Source organism: Delphinus delphis, chromosome 11 (genome assembly GCF_949987515.2).
Source record: "Delphinus delphis chromosome 11, mDelDel1.2, whole genome shotgun sequence".
In the NCBI taxonomy this organism is placed as follows: Eukaryota; Metazoa; Chordata; class Mammalia; order Artiodactyla; family Delphinidae; genus Delphinus; species Delphinus delphis.
In genome coordinates, this window is record NC_082693.1 from 19,153,145 (window position 1) to 19,161,832 (window position 8,688).

Sequence of the window (8,688 nt, forward strand, 5' to 3'; positions counted from 1 at the left end):
CTAGCCTCTATACTTCTTTCTTTCATCTGAGACAGAAACAAGAATAATAAAAATCTGCCACATTTGTTGTCCTCTTTTGTTAACCCCAAAATAGAAAATGTTATTATAATTATTGTATCACTCACAACAGTCACAGAATAATGTATAATAAAATGACACTGGAATTATAGCCAAAGGATAGAGTGTTTTGTTAAGAAAAATTTAATTTTCTAATAAACAGAGTTGTTTTTATTTGTTTTGGTTTTGTTTTTATTTTTGCTTTAGTTTCAACTCTTACTAACTTTTCCATGTTTATAAGTAATTACCTCAATAATATAGTAAATGTAAATGAGTTTTTTATAGTGTCTTATGATCATAATAATAAATCTTTATTTGGAGGGTGGAAGGAACTCTTTATACATGAGCTTTTTTTTTTGCTCACTTTAATATGTGATCGAATTTCTATATATTAATATTAATTCTGTATTAATATTAATTATATTAATTATAATTAATTATTATGATCATATAATTATTATAATTATATTAATATAATTATATATTATAGAATGTTAATATTCTATATATTAATATATAGAATATATAATTATATATTCTATATATTAATATAAAAATATTCTATATTTTTTGTCTTTCTCCCAAAAATGAGAAGAGAAAAATATTAATTCACTTATGGTCATGATTAGTAGGTATCCAACTAATTCATTTCAGCTAATTAATTGGTGAATTGAGTGTTATTGTAATGGTAATTTTATGATCTCTGAACTCACTTTCTGTATATAAATCCATATGGCAAACTGCATGAGATCTTGGTAGGAACTGTACAGAAAGAATATGGTAGACAAAGTATCAAATTCCCACTTTTTAGATACTTTTATTTAAACATATTGTCCAAATATGAGGACCCCATGCCATTTCTTCCACACACAAGGCAGGCCATAATGGAAAATCTCTTTCTTGAGAAATTATGGAGAGTCTCTGGCAAACAGTCCTTTCTCAGTGTTCAGCTGTTAGCAGTTTGGATGAAGGCTCAGTCTGAAATGTTGGTTTGAAGGCTCCATATTTGTAGGGCTAATAAGGAAATAAAATTTAAAAAATAATATCAAAAACAGTTTTGGGAGGACCTTCAAGATGGCAAAGGAGTAAGATGTGGAGATCACCTTCCTCCCCACAAATACATCAGAAATACATCTACATGTGAAACAACTCCTACAGAACACCTACTGAATGCTGGCAGAAGACCTCAGACTTCTCAAAAGGCAAGAAACTCCCCATGTACCTGGGTAGAGCAAAAGAAAAAACAGAGACAAAAGAATAGGGGTGGGACCTGAATCTCTGGGAGGGAGCTGTGAAGGAGGAAAAGTTTCCACACACTAGGAAGCCCCTTCACTGGCGGAGATGGCAGGTGGCGGGGGAGTGGGGGGAAGCTTCAGAGCCACAGAGGAGAGCGTAGCAACAGGGGTGCAGAGGGCAAAGCGGAGAGATTCCTGCACAGAGGATCAGGGCCGACTGGCACTCACCAGCCCGAGAGAGGCTTGTCTGCTCACCCGCCGGGGCGGGCGGGGCTGGGAACTGAGGCTCGGGCTTCTGAGGTTAGATCCCAGGGAGAGGACTGGGGCTGGCTGCGTGAACACAGCCTGAAGGGGGCTAGTGCACCACAGCTAGCCGGGAGGGAGTATGGGAAAAAGTCTGGACCTGCCTAAGAGGCAAGACACCATTGTTTCGGGGGGTGTGAGGAGAGAGGGTTCAGAGCACAGCCTAAACGAGCTCCAGAGATGGGCACAAGCCGCGGTTATCACTGCGGACACCACAGACGGGCATGAAACGCTACGGCTGCTGCTGCAGCCACCAAAAAACCTGTGTGCGAGCACAGGTCACTCTCTATACCTCCCCTCCCAGGAGCCTGTGCAGCACGCCACTGCCAGGGTCCCGTGATCCAGGGACAACTTCCCTGGGAGAACACACAGCAGGCCTCAGGCTCTTGCAACGTCACATCGACCTCTGCCGCTGCAGGCTTGCCCCGCATTCCGTACCCCTCCCTCCCACTGCCTGAGTGAGCCAGAGACCCCTAATCAGCTGCTACTTTAACCCCGTCCCGTCTGGGTGGGAAACAGATGCCCACAGGTGACCTACATGCAGAGGCGGGGCCAAATCCAAGGCTGAACCCAAGGAGCTATTCCAACAAAGAAGAGAAAGGGAAATCTCTCCCAGCAGCATCAGGACCAGCAGATTAAATCTCCACAATCAACTTGATGTACCCTGCATCTGTGGAATACCTGAATACACAGTGAATCATCCCAAAATTGAGGAGGTGGACTTTAGGAGCAACTGTAGACTTGGGGTTTATTCTCTGCATCGGATTTGTTTCTGGTTTTATGTTTATCTTATTTTAGTATTTAGAACTTCTTATCACTGGTAGATTTGTTTATTGATTTGGTTGCTCTCTTCCTTTAATTTATATATGTATTTTTTTCCTTTTTCACTTTTTGTGTGTATGTGTATGCTTCTTTGTGTGATTTTGTCTGTATAGCTTTGTTTTTACCATTTGTCCTTTTTTTTTTAGTATAGTTTTTAGTGCTTGTTATCGTTAGTGGATTTGTTTATTGGTTTGGTTGCTGTCTTCTTTCTTTTTATTTTTAATTTTTTATTCTTAATAATTTCTTTTTATTTTAATGACTTTATTTATTTTTCTTTCTTTTCTTTTCCTCCCTTTTCTTCCAAGCCATGTGGCTGACATGGTCTTGGTTCTCCAGTTGGCTGTCAGGCCTGAGACTCTTAGGTGGGAAAGCCAAGTTCAGGACATTGGACCACCAGAGACTTCCTGGCCCCAAGTAAGATCAAACGGCAAAAGTTGTCCCACAGATCTCCACCTCAATGTCAAGACCCAGCTCCACTCAACGACCAGCAAGCTACAGGCTCTGATTTCACTCTTAGGTGAAATCAACCAATCTTTGAATAATCATTAAGTATTAGTTGGAAATTGCTTAACTACCCAAATGTAGGAATATTCTTGGGGAAACCAAAAAACAGAAAAGGAGAGTCCAATCTGAAGGGCTAATATCCTGGAAGGATAAATAAGGATTATACAAAGAAACCAAAATAAATAACAACCACTACGTAAGAGAACACAAAGTAGAGAGGCATGGACTCAAGTGCTGTGGAGAATGGTTATCAAAATAATTAAGGAACCCAAAGAGTTTTCTTTAAATGTAAGCTAATCTGTTGATTTTGTCACTTTTAATAAGTTAAAGCAAGATTTTAAAGAATTCATTAATTCTGTTTTAAAATAATGATAAAAATTCATTTTATGTTAACCATAATATTTATTTTGAGGAAAAATAATTTTATCAAAATGAAAAAATAAATAAGAAGAGACATTTTTTCAAATCTCTTTAAAGTTGGGCTTAATAGAAGTCAGGTGGATTCTCCTATCTGCTTCTGCATTCATTCTGTCAAGATTCCACATGTCAAGTAACCTCTGGAAAATTCCACACTATAATCCTGAGAAGACAGAGAGAAAGGCTAATAACATCTTAGTCTGATTATGAAAATAGTTTTGATTTCATCACTGATCCCCTGTAGGACGTAAGAACCCCGGGGTCACTGGTCCACACTTTGGGAATCTCTCACATAGGAAATCTGAGAAATAGAGAGTGATAAGATTGAAAGAGTAGGAGAAACTTTAATGGGACATATTTTGTAGTGTGTATACTGGAAGAAATTCAAGTTTAAAGACTTGGATTTGAGACTTCATGAGTCATTTAAACCTTTCTGCCTTTCAATTTCATTGTCTCCTCTATGCAAAGCTGCTATAAGAATGTAATTAGCCAGCTTATATATAAAGGCTTTGTGAACTATAAAGCCTTTTATACCCACTATTATTTTTGTTTAGCATAACCTTGAATTGGGATTCAAAGGCTGGATAATTAGCATGTGGATGTCTAGATCAGAGAGAGTGGAAATATTCTATTTTAGTACTATGTCTAATGATCACTTTAGTCCTCATTTCATTGCCCTACTGAAATATTTGACACTGTTTATTTGTTTCTCTCGGTTTAAACACTTTCTTTATTGGGCCATCCATCAGAATTCTGCTCCCCATTTTCTTACCTGGTCACTCCTCCTCAGTCATCTTTGCTGGCTCCACCCGTTCTCTCTGAGCAATACCATTGACCTTCCCCAGGGCACTTGCCTTACCCTCCTTTCCACTCTGTCTACACTCCTCCCTAAGCAACCTCATCCCATCTCATGGACTTAAATAGCATCTCTGTGCTGATGAATCCCAAAGTTGCATCACTAACTTGAAAAACCAGCTGCCTATTTTGCATATCTACTTAGATGTCCAGTGAGAAGCTCATACTTCATAGGTCTAAAAGCAAACCCTACATCCACCTTACTGAGCAATCTCCTATTCCTGATGCCCTTCCTGTTCCCATAGTTTACAGGACTCCTTGACCTTCTAACACACCCTGCAGGCTCTGCCTCAAGTCCTTTTTACAGCCTTTCTCTCTACCTACAGTTCTCCCTCCAAACACACCGGTGGCTCCCTTTTTATTTAATCTTTGCTCTAATGTCACTTCCTCAGTCAGACCTTTAATGCAAGGTCATTAAAATTTGCAAATCTTTGCTCCCCACTCTTTCCTGACATGTTCTATCCTATGTATTATCTATACTATAGCATAAATTATATATTTATTATATATTTATTTACTTTTTATTTCATTTTTTCTTCCCTTGGGCACCAACTTTGCTTATTTTCTTTCTACATAAGCTCCGTAAGGACAAGAATTCTTGCTTTATTCACTAATCTCTGTATTCCCAGGTTTTAGAATACATAGTGCAGCCAGTAGGCTCTCAAATGTTTGTTTAATGTATAAATGTCTAGATCAAAATCTGAGGGGCTGGCATTAAGGAGCAGAAAATGTCCCTGGTGAGGCTAGAAAGGCCAAGAGGGAAAAGTGGGAGGAGGCAAACGTGGTAAGTGTAAACTGAGCCTGACCGGAAGAGGGTTCATGCTGTAGAGCAGTAGATGGAAATGTGTTCTTAACAACGATCAAAGGTAACCTCCAGGGCTTCCCTGGTGGCGCAGTGGTTGAGAGTCCGCCTGCCAATGCAGGGGACACGGGTTCGTGCCCTGGTCCGGGAGGATCCCACATGCCGCGGAGTGGCTGGGCGCGTGAGCCATGCCCGCCGAGCCTGCACGTCCGGAGCCTGTGCTCCGCAACGGGAGAGGCCACAACAGTGAGAGGCCCGCGTACCACAAAAAAAAAAAAAAAAAAAAAGGTAACCTCCAAAAAAGCTTTCATAGTATGTTGTGGGGTCTTCTTCCATGGAGACTGCTCGAAATTGAGAGGCTTTTCTCAGCCATTGTTAGGTTAATAATTAAGCTATCTGAAGGCAGAGGCTGAATGAAACGACTTCTTGGTTCTATGTCCAGTGATACATGAATTCCAGCTTGAAAACAAATCCCTCATGAGTCAGTATGCACCCAGTCTATTACTAACATATACAAATATATATAAAATTTACATTAGATAAGCCTATTTTTGACGGACTGTTAATAATAGAGTGAGAGGGACTGAGTGAGAATACAGACTGAGGAGGATTTGAATGATCTTCTATGATGGTTAGTAAGTTATTTTTTTAAGTTATATTTTAGTTTTACCAACTTGCCATAAATAATGTCAGCAACTAGATTTCAATTTTTTTTTAATATCTTGATGGTTACCACACTATTACAAAGCATTTCCCAGTTCTCAATAAAGCTAAAATTTTCAACAAGGGAAAACTTGTAGGGCCAAGTTTAGAGGTTAAAAACTCAGTAATGAATGTTCTTGTTCTTGTGGGTTATCTCAGATCCTTAGAATTATTTTAATGTCATTTTTAATGTGAATTTCCATGCTATTTTAATTCATTAGTCATGGGCTATCATTTTTCGAAGTAATTACTGTAATTTCATCAAATGACATAATTATAGTAAATACTTTGATGTAATTACCATAAATATGGAAAAAGACACACAAAGGTGTAATAATGTCACAAACTAAGATATTAATGATGTGTAAAGACAAATTATGATGACATTTATGACATGTAATAACATCACAGAGTTCTATGTTTATGTTGTATAAAGAATAATGATATAAATAGAATGTAAAATTACATCATGTAGACTAATTTATTTTATAAATAGTATAGAAACTTGAGAGCTCTATAAGGCTTCAGGTTCAGATGAATAGATCATTGCCACTTTTAGGCATTCCTCCCTTTGAACCCTAATAAATGACTCTGTTATTTTATTAAGGGTGAAAACTTTCCCTCTTAAAAGCACGGACATAGACACAAAGCAGAAACACAAAATTGAGAAACCTTGTTTAGTGCTTGAAAAAATTATTCATTTGAAGAGTCAGAGAAAGTAGCTGTTTGGAAGAAAAGTCAATGTTTGGTCCATATTGTCCATGGAGACTAACAGGTCACATCAGTATTTCCTTAAAAAGGAGACAGCTTGACCACTTAGCACTTACCAAAGCAGACACATATTTAATTAAAAGATTTCTTCTCTTGTCACATTATTAAGTTTTATGTCCATGAAGAAATAACTATGCAATGCAGTCTACATTCTGACTATTGGAATAATGTGAAACTAGGCTTCAAAGAAAAAGGAAAGAAAACCACAAGCTTGAAGCAAAGTCTAATTTTGTGAACTTAATTAGTTCTTTTGTTAGACTGAGGCAGAAATGTATCTTAAAAATAATTCCTGCTGCAAAGTTGTAGCTTAGAGAGAAAGGTATCATGAACATCAATTAGTTTAGTTATGATATCATTAGTGATCAGCATCTTTATGATATCAAGAGAAACCCAATGTCAGAAGATAGCCTTTTCCTAATGGATTAGTTGAAGGATTTTTTTGGAGCATTCCCTTGGTCTGATCACATCCTGAGGCTGGAATTTAGTAGTCTGAGATAGTCATTCTCTTTCCTTCTATTCTCTAGTGCAGTTTAAAGACTCTTTCCACTCTGCAGCCTTAGTGTTCTTCATGGCCTTGATAAGGTTTTAGGGTAAGGTATTTTTCCTTCCACAGACACATAATTCCAGGTGACTATAGTAATAATTTTCTCAACTGTTTTGCCACTTTTCACTGTGGGCTGCCAAAGCTCCATTCACTAATAACAAGTGGATTATTCTTGTTTTTTTGTTTGCAAAACGAATCAGACCCAACAGTAAATAGATTCCTATTTCCTTGAAGGTCTATTGCTTACAATCACTTCTGATCCCAATTTCTGCCTTGGTAAGGGTTCTTAATCGCAAACAACAGAGTCTACTCCAGCTAGTTTGAGCACTAAACAAATTTGTCATACTCTGGAGTTCATTAATCTGCATAAGGTCCAATAAATTAGACTCAGAAGCTACACCATCAGGAAAAAATCCAAATATGCCACTGGAACGCTTGCAGGCATAATACCACTTCCACATTCACAGTGTACCCCTTCCCTGGGAAGATGAGCATAGAAACTTGGAAAGCTACTTCTAGGACCTCTGTCCCTGCTACATCTGATAGCTCAATGCCCCTGTGCCACATTCCTTGACACAGGTCAGCAAAATGAGGAAGGTCTCTTTCCTCACTACAGGGTGCTCTCTGCTGCAGGGAAGTCATCATCTTGTTCCATCTGATTGTTGGGACCTAGATTGCATGGCTGTGTCTCACCTGCAAAGGAGACAGGGAGGTGAAGTCCTGGCCTGGAACTTGGAGAAGAGAGAATCATAATGCAGAAAGCTACCTTAAAATATAGAAATGGTTTTCAAAAGTTTCGGGGCTGACTTAAACTTCACTCATGACCGCTATATCTGGGAAACACTCCATGGGACCTCAGGTTTAGAAAACATGTGGAGAGACTTTAAAATGTTCCAAACCATCTCATTCAAGCTTTATCATTCGATTAAATGTAAAAAGCACTTGGATGCTTTGGAGTGCCTCCCAGTATGTCTCAGTGACTCTGCTGTTTAGAATCAGGGTGTGGTGCTTGCTTCGGCAGCACAGATACTAAAATTGGAACGATACAGAGAAGATTAGCATGGCCCCTGTGCAAAGATGATATGCAAATTCGTGAAGCGTTCCATATTTTTTAAAGCAATTATACTCCAATAAAGGTGTTAAAAAAAAAAATCGGGGTGTGGTGATGGAGATGAATATACAAATAGACCCGGGTCTGAATGGGTCTGAGTTGCTAAAGTAAATCATTGTTCTAAACTAAATGCCATTATACTTTATGAAGTTTCATCTGTCATCAGGCTCCCAATATCAATCTAAAATGCTACCATAGGACTGAGCAATTCCACTCCAAGGTATATATCCAGAAAAACCAAAAACACTAATTCAGAGAGAGGCATACACCCCAATGATCATAGAAGCATTATTTACAATTGCCAGAGTAAGGAAGCAACCTAAGTGCCCATCAACAGATGAATGGATAAAGAGGATGTGAGAGAGAGATATATATTTATAACGGGATACTACTCAGCAAGAAAAAAACAACAAAATTTTGCCATTTGCAGCAACATGGATGGACTTGGAAGGCATTACGCTAAGTGAAATAAGTCAGACAGAGAAAGGCAAATACTGTATGGTATCACTTATATGTGGAATCTAAAAAAATATGACAAACTACTAAATAGAACAAAAAACAAGCA

The 8,688-nt window shown here is 38.4% G+C and overlaps 1 non-coding gene across 1 annotated transcript; it reads left to right on the forward strand.

Annotated features, from left to right (window-relative positions):
• Positions 1–8,017: 8,017 nt before the first annotated feature.
• On the forward strand, positions 8,018–8,124 carry LOC132434669 (U6 spliceosomal RNA). The gene has a single exon (XR_009521385.1). It is a non-coding gene; the product is annotated as a U6 spliceosomal RNA (small nuclear RNA).
• Positions 8,125–8,688: the final 564 nt, after the last annotated feature.